This window comes from Cervus elaphus, chromosome 11 (assembly GCF_910594005.1).
Source record: "Cervus elaphus chromosome 11, mCerEla1.1, whole genome shotgun sequence".
In the NCBI taxonomy this organism is placed as follows: domain Eukaryota; kingdom Metazoa; phylum Chordata; class Mammalia; order Artiodactyla; family Cervidae; genus Cervus; species Cervus elaphus.
The window spans coordinates 28,025,033-28,040,449 of NC_057825.1; the positions used below are offsets into that span (position 1 = coordinate 28,025,033).

Here is a 15,417-nt window from a genome sequence, read left to right on the forward strand (position 1 = left end):
TTAGGTGTGGTAGGAAAAATAGGAAGTGGACATATGAGTTATTAATACGAGATAATAATAGTTAGGAGGGAGTACTAAGTATGTACAGGGCAGGAGTAGGGACTATGACCAAAGGGGACAAGTTGAGGCCACCTCCCTCAGAGGACCTTGAGAATTTCCCTGGCACCCTGATGATCAGAATCAGCCCCAAGATTTTATGAAATCACTTCTGAAATCCATGTCACTCAGCATTCATACGACATGACTGAAGGCCCTCTGCAGTAGGCACAAGAAGCTCCTCAGCACTTTTCTGAGGGTAGCAAGTTATGAAAGAGGAAAAGGTTGACTCTCTAACACTCAGCTTGACTTACACAGAAGTGCCCACAACTATGCGGGTGAGGAGATACAATTATTGGTTGCAGTGGAGTTTCTGGACTGTCTACAGACTTCATTTGTGTGTTGTTTCCTCTGGTCTCTGTGTGACTGACAATGGGAAATTATTTACTGTCTGGTTTCCGAGGAACAGGTTGTCAGAAACGATGCTGGCCTTCAGTCTTTATCCATTTGTCAGTATATCTCCCCAATACCTGATAAAATCTAGCTTCTTTCCAACCAAACACAATTGGTCTGAACTGGCTCAGATCGTCAGATCTCAAAACAACCACATTTCGTTCTTGTGAAGCATCTTTCATTTAGTTCCTGCTAGGCTTTTTCCACTTCAGGGAATTTTTTGAGGCCTACATTGCATATTGTTCACAGATTTTCCATAATAGCAAGAAGGGAGGGTAGACCAGCCTCATGCACACAGGGAAACCATATTAAAGAGTCTTTTCCTTTCTTAACCATCACATTCATAGTTCTCATCTCCACAAACTGACAGACCTGCAAAGAATCTTCTGACTGGAATAAACAATAGCCACAAAAAACCAATTTCACAGAATTTTGCTCATCTGTTTCCACTTTCTTCTATGTTATCTCTTCACTGACTGCTAAGCTCCATCCACTGGGGCTCAGAATCTGTTCTTCTGTGAACATCCAGTTCATTGGCATAATAAGGTCTGAACGTAGCAAGGCATGAGCTATGCTTTTCAGACCTGTATCCATCCAACTGCCAGGTTATTCACAAAGACAACAACTTTGACTTAGTATGTGCCACTTGCTTGCTCACACCCCAGGGCCTCTTAAAGTCCTAGCCATTATGAAACTTACAGTCTGATGAGATGTGAAATAGGTCTGCTTCACCCCAGCAGTAGGATTGAACAATGATGCTGATACCAACCTGTGATTTTGTTATCACATTGAAAAATTAATAACAATCATGAGGCAAGCCAACAAGATATATACCAATCCACAACCCAAATTATTTTGTGAAGGGAGAGAAGGCAGGGTTTATTTAAAAAAAAAAAAAAAGAATTGCAAGGAATGGAAAAAGCCTAACTAATTGAGTGGAGTTCAGTTCAGCTCAGTTCAGTCGCTCAGTCATGTCTGACTCTTTACGACTCCAAGGACTGCAGCACGCCAGGCTTCCCTGTCCATCACCACCTCCCGGAGCTTGCTCAAACTGAATGGAGTAGGATGAGTTAAAAAGCTAGGAGGGCTGCCACTGCTGAAGATGCTACTGCTGACTGAGAGCCGCTATTGGTTTCAGGGGTGGGTTTTCCTGCAGAGAAACCATGAAGTTGATGCTACCCTTTCTTTCCCCCTGTGATTGTTATCTCTTGCTGTGGAACAAGTTACCAAAAACTTTACCTCTCTGAACCAACTTTATGTTATGAAGTCATAAAATCAAACTGCTTTTTAAAAAAGGAAAGAATATATATAACCATTAAATTATTACAAAAATATGTGCCATTAAAAGAAAATTTTAAGGGTGAAAATCACTCCAAAACACAACACTCAAACACAACCTCTGTATTCATTTTCAAGCTTTTAAATGCATGTTATCTCTTGATATATAGTTGTGCTCTACATTCTCTTTCTTGTTATAGCATCCTTAATATTCTACAATTATCTTTCATGTCTTATAATGTCTTTTGAAAATATACTTTTAATAATTGCACATTCCATATTCAAACTTTCCCTCATAGTTGGACATTAGGATGTTTACAATTTTTGATACAATAAATAATATTTGTATATGAGTGTGTTCTTTACTTTTGAGATTAGTTTCTTAATATAGATTCCAAAGAAAAGAATTAGTAGGCTCAAAGGCTATGAACACTTTTCATAGGAATTCTTTTTTTTCTGGTAATACATGATCATTGTAAAAAGTAGAAACAATATAGTCTCCACTTCCTATACACCCTTACTTCTACTACCCCCACAGACAACCACTGTAAGCCACATGGTATTTACCTGTTCAGACTTTCTAAAAATGCATACAGTGGTAGACATACACAACGCTGAACTTTTTCTTTAAAATACTGTAATAGCAGCAACTCATTTTGATAACTGTTGAGGTACATTCATCAAACATCAAGTACTACCATAGTCAATAGGGTCACTATTAACTACTACCATACACTAGTTTATTAAGCACTGTGTCATACATTGTGCTAAGTACACATTTCGGGGTAGACTTTATTCTAACTCTTCCTTAGTGAATTATCTGTACATGTCCTTTGTACCTTTATCTGAGAAGCTGCTGTTCTTTTTCCTGATGTCCACAAATTCTTTTATAATAATAAGACCAGTTAGTGGCTGAGAACATGGATTCTGGAGTCAAACAAATGTGGGTTCAAATTCTAGCATATGCCCGATAAGCTGTCTAACTTTGAACAAGTTACTTCTGTCCTTCTAAGTCTCAGTTTTATCATGTATAAAATGGGAAAAGAATAGCCTCCTTCAAGAGTTGTTGAAAGAATTAAGTAAGGTTCTTAAATTTAATTATAGTAATATAATAAATAATTATAGTAAAATGGCTAATAAGAATTCAATCTTTAATTATACTAAATATCTACAAGGGAATTAGATATCTTAAATGCATCCTAATAAATAACAGTACACTTAAAAAAATTTTTTTTCCTTACCTTCCTGAAATTTACAAATGTAGTAACTTTTATGATTGGAAAGAAAAGCCTTTAATTCAAAGAAAGGACTCACAAACCAACTGTAAAACAGCATTCTGGGGACTAAGAAAATCTGAATATGATAATACCATTAATTTTGTTAGGTGTGATGACATGGTAGTTATATAAGAAAAAAATCCTTCTTAAAAGATGCACAGTGAAGTTTTTAAGGGTGAAATATGAGGGCTTTAATTTATCTGAAAATATCTGAAGAAAAATAATAGGTAAAGAGAAAATATTAGTAGCTATGTTAATTCAGATAATGGCTATCTGGATATTTATTATACATTTTTTTTCATTAGAAATTTTTCATAATAAAACTTTTAAGTGATCAATTTTAAAAGACATCTCTTTTTCCTTTCCATTAATATTAGTTTAGATGATAATATTCACACTTCTACCAAAATGGACTGCAACTGAAGAATACACCTTAAACTGCTTAAACACCCCTCCCAGGCTATGCCTAAGTTTCAGCCTTACAAGCTGGGGCACCAGTGATTAGATAAAGGTCCTCTTCTGTCACCAGAAGAATATTCTCAAAATTTGTTACAATGCCACATATATAATTACTTCATTGCCTAAACATATAGACAGTGGAGTTTGCTGGAATGCAGGGAGTCTCTGTGAAGCATATGACTGAGAACTTACACAGAGAAGCAGGGCTTAAATCAGCATCCACTGACAGACCTCTGTCACCTTGCTGCTTAAATCTTGGAACTTAAGACTTCAAAGAAATGAGAATGAAATACAGTCCCATTCCAGGCCTGAATCATTGAAATGAGAAAATCTGTCATGGTAATGCTGTTTCCCTGTATCGACACCTTTACTTAAGGGGACTAGCTGTACTTGTGGATAAGATCCTAGGTGCAAAGAACTAGAACACATGAAATACAGAAAAGAAGATGTTTCTTTTAGAGAACTTGATAAATATTCCTCCTGCTTCCAAGGAATGATATGAGAAGACAGAGATGGCATGTCATGAAAAGACCAAGTACAGCTTTAATTGTCCATAACATCTTGAACATTCTACATTCCAAGCTTTTGAAGAAAGTTCTAGTTCTCAAACTAGAGCATGCACCAGAATCACCTGCATGCGTGTGGCCTTAGTCATGTCCAACTCTTTGTGACCCAAGGACTGTAGCCCGCCAGGTTCCTCTGTCCATGGGATTGTCCAGGCAAGAATACTGGAGTGGTAGCCATTTCCTTCTCCACAGGATCTTCCTGACCCAAGGACAGAAGCCAGGTCTCCTGCATTGCAGGCAGATTCTTTACCATCTGAGCTACCAGGGAAACCCCAGAATCACCTACAGTACTTGTTAAAAACACCGATTGGTGGTTCCAGGCCTAGAGTTTAACATTCTTAAGTGGTGCCGAATAATTTGCATCTCTATCCAGTCCCTGATGATGCTGATACTGCTTTGAGAACTGCTGGCTCAGAGAGATGAATCTAAAGACTTATGTCATCAAATATATTCTACTCACAACTACTCCTAGACCAAGAAGAGTGCTTAGTTGCTCAGGAGCGTCTCTTTGCAAGTATATGGACTGTAGCAGCCAGGCTCCTCTCTCCATGGAATTTTCCAGGCAAGAATACTGCAGTGTGTTGCCATTTTCTCCTCCAGGGGATCTTCCCAACCCAGGGATCAAAACTTTATCTCCTGACTCTTCTGCATTGGCAGGCCAATTTTTTACCACTGAGCCACCTGGGAAGCCCCAGGAAGAGGTGGTGATAAAATGTGTTTAAGCAGTAAATGTAAGGCTTTCTCTGGCTAGTATCCACTTCACTTCTTCTGCTCTATCTGTAGTAAGACAGTAAACATATCTCACTAACTCCTAATATATACCGAACTTTTAAGAGGATGCGGAGAATTTTCCATATCTGATAGTCTATCATGGACCACAAATACTAAAATGACTCAACTTTTAAATCTGAAAAGTGTTCAGAAACTCTCAGATGAAATGCATTAGATAAAGTACTAAGTATTAACATGCATGAAGAATGTTCTATTATAAACTCCTGTTTTCACTTTCTTGCAGCTTTCCAAAAAATTAGCCCTTTGTGGTGAAATTTTCCATGCTTGGTTTCAGCCCAAAGGTGATTTTTTTTTTTTTTGCAAAGTTTGAGAAAAATATATTAAATAGTTTTTGAGTTATGAAAAGATGAAAAAAGCCCACACAATTTTTCCACTTTGAAAGCAATTTCAGGATCTTTTCTTTTAATATGCAGATAACTGAAAAATGGCTGAAGCTGAAACTTTCCAAATGTCTAGTTTTCAACAAGGCAGTCTGTGGGTAATTCAGAAAAGACAACGTGTGTGTGTGAACACATAAACAGACAACAAATATGTATTTAAAATATACATACATGACTAGAAAAATAGCATTTCATCATACTCTGCACAAACCTTCCCCAGAATAGGGGGTTTATAAGAGTCTTTCACAAGCCAGAGTAGTTGTTGACTGCCTGATCCCTGTGGTTTTCTTGCACCGGGGTTCACTAATGGGTCATGTAGGCACAACTGTAGAACTACTGTGCACTGTATTTGCAGAATCTTCCAATTCCCTTCACATTCTATCCTTCCTTTTGCCCCATCTCAATTCTAGGTTTCTGCTTCACTGTCTTTAGAGTTTAATTTCTGCCCTTGCCTGTGCCTTAGTACCAACTCCCTTGATCTTCCATGATGCAGACATTCAGCCATATCCTTGCTTCTCCCAATTCTTACTTCCCTCAAAAGCATTCATCCACCTCCCACTAAAACCCTCCTTGTGTATTTGAAGAACTCAAGTCTTAAATAAATAACAGTTGAAACCTTAAGTTTAGGTCAAATAGGTTTTGATGGTTTGTCAAAGTAACTTGCTCTAATTATTTATAATCGTTAACTTTCCTAACTAACTCACCTGAAGGCCAATGATAGGAAAGCTAGAGAACAGAATATAAAGTCCTAGTTTTGCCATTTAGTAGCTAACTAACATATGGATAAGACATAACTGCTTGGAACTTTGTTCTCCTTACCTGCAAAATGGGAAAAGATTGGGTTGTTAATAACTTTGTTACACGTGAACATGTTTTGTAAATTTCAAATGAATGTTGGATAAACTGTATTAGTAATGAAAGTAAGTTCAATTTTTAACTGTTTCAAGTTTCTGGGCTCAAATGAAGAACCAAGCCCAAGGCACAAAAACCCTTTTGCAAGGATATGAAGATTGAGAAAAATTCAAGTATTCAAGTGTGTAGGCTTCAAGGACAAAGAGGAGGAACTCTGTTCAAATAAACATTTCTATTTCATCTTCAGCATCTCTCTCTCTCTGCATGGGCTATTCCCACCAGCAGATTCTCTCCCACTTACAGGGAAAAGATGTTTCCTTGACCAACTTGTTCCTTATCATCTTATCTTCTCCACTTCACCGGCCAATTCCTAGATCACTTAACTTTCTTCAACCTCCTTCTCCCATTATTTCACTAAAAATGTTCTCTTCTAGGTTATCAATGACCTTCCAATTACCAATACCAGAAGCTTTAATTTTTCCTTCTCTTCAACTGTAGTTACACTCAACTGCTTTACCTTATCCCAGTTATCTACTCCTACCTAACACACCATCCTCAAATGTGTTGTTTCTGATTCTGTGGGTCAGGAATTCAAACAGGGCTCAGCTAGACTTTGGCTCCACATGGCATAGACTTGGGTCACTTACTAGGCTGCTTCCCATAGCAGATGGAAAGTTTAAGAAGGTTTCACTCACTTCTGGGGCCTCATGATCCCCTTCTGTGTGGCCAGCCTGGGCTTCCTCATAATTTGGTGGTCTCAGGGTTGCTAAACTTCTAATTTGGCATTTGGCTTCCAAGAGGGACAAAATGGAAGCTCCCAGTCCCCTTAAAGCTGGGCTTGGAAGTACCAGAACATCATCTCCTCTGTATCCCATTGGTGAAGTCAGATCACTTACCCAGCCCAAATTCAAAGGGGAAGGGAAGGAGACTCACCTCCTGAGAAAGGAATGGCAAAGAATCTATGATCGTCTTTAATCTACCACATACCTATGCCTTTCCAGACATTCTCCTTTCTCTTTTCTTTTTTTTTTTTCCTTTCTCTTTTCTTCACTTCTGTGGCATAACCTAGTCGAGGTTAATGACCTTCAAGTTTCTTACCTTGACCCACAATAAGATATACATTCTATATTGTAACCTAGGATTTCAACACATACTCATAAAAAGTGAAATAAACATTCCACAATACATACCTTTATAACAATAAAATTAATATTTTCTATTCTATTTTACTTTATTTTACTTTTATTATTTTTAAATGCCGTTTTATTGTTTACAAACATATGTTTCCCTTCTCTGAAGAGGACTGTATTCCATGGCCTCCCTGCTGGCAGACTTGTTCATGTGACTTTCTCTGTCCAGTGTAGCATGAGGAGTGACAAATGTCACTTCCAGGCAGGGGTTTTAAAATGCAAAGTGTGGCTCACTATTTCCTCTTTATTCTCTGCCATGAGAAGCTATGTCATCAACCTGCTTTCTGGAATAAGAGTGCATGGAGAGAGTGACACGAGGGCAGCCTATCCTCAAAGAGTGATAAACAAATCTTTATTGTTAAAAGCCACTGACACTGTGTTACCAAGGCATAGTATACTGGATCTTGACTAATCCACAGGCTCCAACCACTGAAGTGAATTCAAGATCCACTAATGGATTGCAGCCAACTGTCTGGAAAATTATTATAAATTTTTCCTTTTTCTCTGCTTCCTCCTCTCCATCCTCCTTTCCACCAAATGAAATCACTTTCCTAATATACATCTATGACCTGTTTCTTTTCTCTCTTCAACAATGTCCCTGGGTGAATCCTGTCTATTGTCTTCATTATTTCTCATCTGAACTAGCCAACTTGCCTAGTCACTTGGCTGTTCACTTTTGATTCTATACTCTCTCTCCATTTCATTTTCTTTTCACTGAGAAGTTAATTTACCCAATGCATGACTATTATTATCACAGGTCCTTCAGTGGCTCCATGCTGTCCAGAAAATAGAGTCCAAACTCTCTTGGACTTGCACTCTATCAGCCTAGGTTCTCCTGCCCCACTGCTCCCTTCATGCACACAGAGCTGCATCCAAATCTGACCACCTACAGCGCCCAGGGATAAAAACCGTTTCTCTCTCTCGGTCTCTTCCCCCCCACGCCAATACATTTCCTACTGCTTAGAATGGATAGCAACTCCCACCGTGCCCCAAAAACCCCATCAGATTCTATTTCTAAATACTGACTCATCCTTCCTCTGCTCAAACACCTGTTCTTCAATGATGCTTTTGTTTGATCTTCTCAGTTAGAAGTCACCTCTCTTTTCAAAACACTCAGAGCCTCATGATACTTCATTTTGCCTTCTGCTTATCAATTAATCTAGGGACAGGACTCTTGACAACAGTTACTTTGAGAAAGGAATTATCTCCTACTCTTCCCCCACCTCTGGATTATCTTGACTGTTGAACACAACTTAGTGTAATCATATAAATGTTTCTCATGAGCATGTCTAACTGCAGACAAGCAAGGTTCACCAGAATAGTGTAAGTATACCATAAGTTCAATGATCTCATTTCTTTCAGGGTATTTGAATTTATTTTTTTCCTAACTTAGATGAAATGTACTTCTGATTCAACACACAGATGAGATGATCCAACATGCTATTTTAACTCTTGGTAAAGTTTTTCAAGCTTCTTAGCTGTACTTGTGGTGTGTTTTGAGTATCTCACTAAAATACTAAAATTTTGATTATCTACATACATCACTGGGGTACTTATAATAGACCAAAGAAAGTCACCTATTTCATTATTTCTCTAAGAAATGTCAAAATCCATTTACTTAATTTTGCCAGTTTTACTCTTGTATCTGCATTTAAGATGTGTTCATTTTTTACTTGAAAAAAATTCTATGATTATCTGTTTTCTCTATTTGCAGCAAATCAGTAGCAACAAAGTATAAGTAGGGAGGAGAAATGGTACCTAACACTGACAGAGGAGATGCAATAACTATAAAATAAACAGACATGAGAATTCTTTCTTAAAAAAGCACTGTTATCTAAGAAATTTCAGGACATGGGCAAAATCGCTTTAACTGTATTTTACTGTATAATAGTATCAAAATGATGTCCTTGAATCATTAGGGAAAAGTTCTTCCATAATCAACATACATTGTTGAAGAAGGCAGATAAGTTAAAAATATGTTTTAGAGAAGTTTTTACCCAAATGGATAAAATAGTCTGGGGCTTTAAAGAGTAAGTTTAAGTAATCTGGAAATTTCATTTAGAGAGAAGGTATTTTTGCCAACCAGATAGACAAAGGAAGCTCTATGGTATTGTGCATTTTCCCCAAGGAAGTAATATAAAAAATTAAGTTTTGAAGGATCTGGTACCCTTGGAAAGGGAGGAAGTATTATCATTAAATGCCATATAAATTGTTAGAGGAAAACAAAAGCTAAATTACTTGAATTTCACTTCATGACTTAGTGCCCAGTTAAGGATTGGAGGCTTTCAACTCCCAACCTTGAACTTTATACAATTTTTTGGAAGAATCAGGTGGCACATTTTGAACATACAGAGGACTGATTTAAAGGAAAGTTCTAGATAGTGAGATGATTATGTTTTATTCCCATGTCACCCCTTCTGCCCCACATTGCTGGAGCAGTATTCATGTGGTTCAGATGGTAAAGAATCTGCCTGCAATGCAGGAGACCGGGGTTTGATCCCTGGGTTTGAGATCCCCTAGAGGAAGGCACGGCACTCCACTCAAGTATTCTTGCCTGGAGAATTTAATGGACAGAGAAGCCTGGTGAGCTACAGTCCATGGGGTTACAAAGAGTCAGACACGACTGAGTGACTAATACTTTTTTCTTTTTCATTCATGGGATCTACTACTCCATGAGCTACAATGTAATGAGTTGCACTGAGCTAGTTGTGTACACTCCAGGAACATTCTATACTATCTGGAGGCTCTGTCACTATCCAAAGATTTAGAGAACCATCAGGTATTTTCTTTAGACTTTATACCCACAGCTGGGCTTCCCTGGTGGCTAAGTACTAAGAATCTGCCTGCCAATATAAGAGACATGGGTTCAATCCTTGGATCAGAAAGATCCCCTGGAGAAGGAAATGGTAACCTACTCCAGTATTCTTGCCTGGGAAATCCCATGGACAAGAGGAGCCTGGCGGGCTACAGCCCACGGGGTGACAAAAGACTTGGACATGACTTAGAGACTAAACAACAATATACCCACAGTTATTGTAATCATATCTTACCTCTAGATTAAGATAGAGCCAAGGCTGAATCCTGGCAAGGTGCTTTTCTCTCCATTTCTACCTATAAAATTAAAGATGGGACTAGACTGTCTCTAAAGAGCTTACTAATCTGAAATTATATTTATTATTCTGAGTCATGACAGTGCTATTGAACAATCTTCCAATTATCTACTTTCTCAAGTTTCTTTTAAAAATTCTTTATTCTGGACATTCATGTCAAAATATATTAAGACTTTCTATAATTCTACCAAATTTGCTTAAAGAAACAAAACAATTTTTAATATGATATTTTTAAGAATGAGTCAATTATTTCCTTCAGTATATTAATAAACAGGTCAGACATTATGTGTAAAATATACAGTAAGTCTCTTAAAATGATTTTATGACCATAGTTTCCTATCATTAGTTACAAAAATATTATAAAGAACTGAACCAAAATAAAACCAAATAAACCAGCTACTAAACTACACATATGTCCTCAAAAATCTTATGGGAGTCAAATATTCCAGTAAAAATAACATAAGAGATGGAAACACAAGTTTCTCATTATCACACTTCATATGTTGTAAAACATAACAGCTAACTTATTTTTGGCAAAATGATTAGGGATTGCAACACTCTGGCTAATACAAACTTATTTGATTGTCAAATACATCTTAAATGGAGCGTATCATGCTAACTTCAGGCATGCAGGCACTGTGCCGTCTGAGATTAGGCCAGAGACACTGAAATTTCAACACTTCAGCAGGGATCACACCACCAATATTAGCTGGGCCAGGTGTTTAAAGAGGGGTGTGTATTGGGGGGAGGACTTCAACAGTGCAGTTAATTGAAACCAGATAAAGCTTTTGAATAATAATTTAAAAAAAAATCATACAGATGTTCACCCTCCTCCCTGGGTAACCTTTATGGACAATTTATTGCACGCACTATTTTCTAGAGTACACTCTTTATAAGAAAACACAGCCTCTTGTGTTTCTCTGGAAACTCTATAATCACAGCATGAATTATGTCTCCACAATTAGACTAGGTTAAGCTCATGTTTCATCTGCCTTTTCTCTTTTCACCACTATTCCTGCAAGGGCAGGAACACCTGAAAGCAGATTCTTTTTTTTTTTTTTATTTTAAAAGCAGATTCTTAATGAGAAAGTAATAGAGCTGAGGAAGCTGCAAGAAGCTACGTTAACTGAGAGATGCGTGGTACTACTACTTTCCCAACAGATATGTGAACACAAGTCAAAAAAGAGAGAGGAGTTCAAAACAAATGTGCTCAACAACTATTTTCAAATATGCACAGGAAAAATTAAACATTACATGCAGAATGGATGTGGAGCAAACCAACAAAAACTGAAAGGAAAGATCTCTAAGTGAACAAATCGAAGGACTCAGAAGTGGATCTTTTCTTTCCTTTGTTTATAGAATAGTGTATTTGTCAGGGTTCCCCAGAGAAACAGACTCCAAACATTCATTATAGGGATTGGCTCACACACTCAGAGAGGCTAAGAGGTCCCACACCACATGCTACCTGCAAGCTGGAAACCAGGAAAGTGAGTTGTATAATTCAGTCCGAGTTCAAAAACCTGAGAACCAGGGGAATAGCTGAGGCCGAAGGCTTGAGACCTGGAACTATAATGTCACAGGGCAGGAAAAGATGGCTGTTTCAACTCGAGGAGAGAGAAAGAAAGAATCTGCCCTTCCTGGAGTTTTTGCTCTATTTGTGCCCTCAACAGACTGGATGATGCCCACCCACCATGGTCAGGGCAGATCTTTTTTACTCAGTCCAGTTCAAATGTTGCTTTTCTCTGGTCCTCACAGCCATACTCAGAAATGTTTTACTAACTATCTGAGTGTCCCTTAGACCAATAAGGCTGACATGTAAAACTAACCATCACAAATAATAATGCTATTATTATTTCAAACATGCAAGTACACTTTAAAAAATGGTTTTAAAGCTTTTGAAACACTTGGAACAACTAACAACCAAAAATTATACTTCATATCAGTTTGCTACATTTTATTTGACAGGACCAAGTTACTTCCTACACCAGGAAATGTATTCGGTATTTTAATTTATATATATGCCTATATATCCACATGCTTGACAGTACATCACACAAGTGAAATCCTAACTGGGGTAGTGGTGGGGTGGGCAGCCTCTGACTTGGCCCCCAGTGATCCTTGCCTTTTAATATTCATGCTTTAGTATACTCCACTCCCCTTGAGTTTGGGCTGGATTTAGTAATTTGTTTCTAACAAAGAGAATACTGTAAAAGTGGTGAGATATCATTTCTGCAATTAAGTTACGGTCTGTGACTTCCATCTTGCCAGCAGACTCTTTCTTTGGCTCTTCTCCCAGACTTGCTCTGATGGGGCAAGTTAGAGAGGCCCACATTCTAAGGAACTGAGGGTGGCCTCTACCCAACTGCCAGTGGTGAACCGAGGCCCTCAGTCCAACAAACTTGAAGGAGTGAACTGAGGCAGATTCTCCTCAATTCAGTGCTTCACATGAGACCACGGCCCTGGAAGACACTTTGATTACAGTCTCATGAGAGACCCTGAACCAGAGGACCCAGCCAAGTTGTGACCAGATCCACAGAAACTGGGAGAGAATAAATGTGTAGTGCTTTATACTGTTAAGTTTTGAGCTGAGATTACTAACACAGTAGTTAACCTAATGACTGAGCCAGTGCTTCCAGTTATTTCCACTATGATAATAATAGCTAATACTTATATAAAACTTTTAAGTTCTAGGTATCATTCTTCATATGAAACAAAGTGAAAGTGAAGTCGCTCAGTCGTGTCTGACTCTTTGCTACCCCATGGACTGTAGCCTACTAGGCTCCTCCGTCCATGGGATTTTCCAGGCAAGAGTATTGGAATGGGTTGCCATTTCCTTCTCCAGGAGATCTTCCTGACCCAGGGATCTAACCCAGGTCTCCTGCATTGTAGGCAGACGCTTTTACCGTCTGAGCCACCATTCTTTATATAATTTCTCACAAAAGTCCTTTGAAGAACATATTACTACCCCCCTTTTACAGATGAGGAAACAAAGGTACAGGGAGCCTCAATAACTTGCCCAAGGTCACACAAGCAAAGTATGACAGCAACTGTCTGAACCTAGGTGTCTTGTTTCCAGAGCAAGGAGTCGTAGCAATAGTGCAAAGAGAACTGCTAAGGGCTCGGACTGGATATTCTGAAAACAGTAACCTCATAACATGGTACCAGAGGAGCTTCAGAGGCATAACAGAGATTAGAAGCCATGCTAAATGCTAAAAACAAAAGGGAAGCCTGCTTTCTGACTGAAATGCCTTATCTGGGGGGGGTGGGGGGGTGGGAAATAGAGTAGAAGCAATAATACAGTGAATGGAATGTGATCTAGAATTGACTGAATTCACACTTAAAATGAAATATATACTTTCTTATACCCAATGTGAGAAATTAACAGCCCCCATTTGTATGAATGTGGTGTACGAAACACCACACCCCAAGAGGCTACAGTTGTACTTTTCCCAATGGCAATTATAAGTAAGAAGTTAAGTGTGTTAAGCCAGTGGGAAAAGGAGCAAATTTCTAGTGAGCTCTGAGACTAAAGGAGATCAGTCCTGGGTGTTCATTGGAAGGACTGATGTTGAAGCTGAAACTCCAATACTTTGGCCACCTGATGCAAAGAGCTGACTCATTTGAAAAGACCCTGATGCTGGGCAAGATTGAGGGCAGGAGGAGAAGGGGATGACAGGGGATGAGATTGTTGGATGGCATCACCGACTCAATGGACATGGGTTTGGGTGGACTCCAGGAGTTGGTGATGGACAGGGAGGCCTGGCATGCTACGATTCATGGGATCGCAAAGAGTTGGACATGACTGAGCAACTGAACTGAACTGAACTGAGATGCCACTGAGGATGTTTTATCACATGGAGTGAAAATCTCCCAGGCTAGGGAGATTCCAGGAAAGAATCACTTCCTGTCTTGCCTTCAGATTACCAGGTTAAGTAGCACTCCTTCATGCTCCCACACACTCTCTATTCACATAAGGCAGTAGGTACCATACCTGTGGGTTAGTCTGTGTTTTCCATTAGGCTTCAGGTTCTGAAGCCTCACAGACTGGCCTCACAGACTATTTTATTCACTGGGATGTCGTCAAAACACAGCATGAGGCCTGTTACATGGCAAGTGCTAAATATGTAAGTTTGTTGAATGAGGAAATAATTTACGTTGTGAATTGCATTTAATGCATCATTTCAATGGTATATGTCAGTAAAGGTATGAGGTTTTGTTTTGTTTTGAAGTGTTGTATAGTTCGCTAGCTTTCCTGGCACCTTAAACAGGTCTTTATGTTTATGTTAGGTCGCTACATGACTTAGTGACTAAACAAGAGCAAAAATGAATATTTATACAATTCTCTTCCTAGACAAGATTCTTGCCTCAGTCTTAGTTGGTGACTGCTTTTAAATATTCCTTTATGAATGACAGCAAGTTAGATGTAACTTAAAAACTCCAGGTCACCCTAGATTAAAAGGCATTTGCTCAAGTAAAATATTATAAATTAACTATCTGTTGTTGTTCAGTCGTTCAGTCGTGTCCGACTCTTTGCAACCCCATGGACTGCAGCACACCAGGCTTCCCTGTCCTTCACTGTTTCCTAGAATTTGCTCAAACTCATGTCCACTGAGTCAGTGATCCCATCTCAACCATCTCATTCTCATCCAACTCATCTCATCCTCACCCCCTTTTCCTCCTGCCCTCAATCTTTCCCAACATCAGGGTCTTTTCCAAAGAGTCGGCTCTTTGCATCAGGTTGTCAAAGTATTGAGCTTCAGCTTCAGTCTTTTCAATGAATATTAAGGTCAATTTCCTTTAGGATTGACTGATTTGATCTCCTTGCAGTCCATGGGACTCTCAAGTCCCTCAGCACCACAATTTGAAACCATCAATCCTTCGGCATTCAGCCTTCTTTATGGTCCAACTCACATTTGCACACGACTACTGGAAAAACCATAGCTTTGACTATATGAACCTTTATCAGCAAAGTTATATCTCTGCCTTTTGATATGCTGTCTAGGTCTGTCATAGTTTACCTTCCA

General features: G+C 38.7%; 1 protein-coding gene across 5 annotated transcripts in view; it reads right to left on the reverse strand.

Moving 5' to 3' along the window:
- LDAH (lipid droplet associated hydrolase) overlaps positions 1–15,417 on the reverse strand; it is a 91,444-nt gene that overhangs the window by 43,227 nt on the left and 32,800 nt on the right. The window lies entirely within an intron of this gene.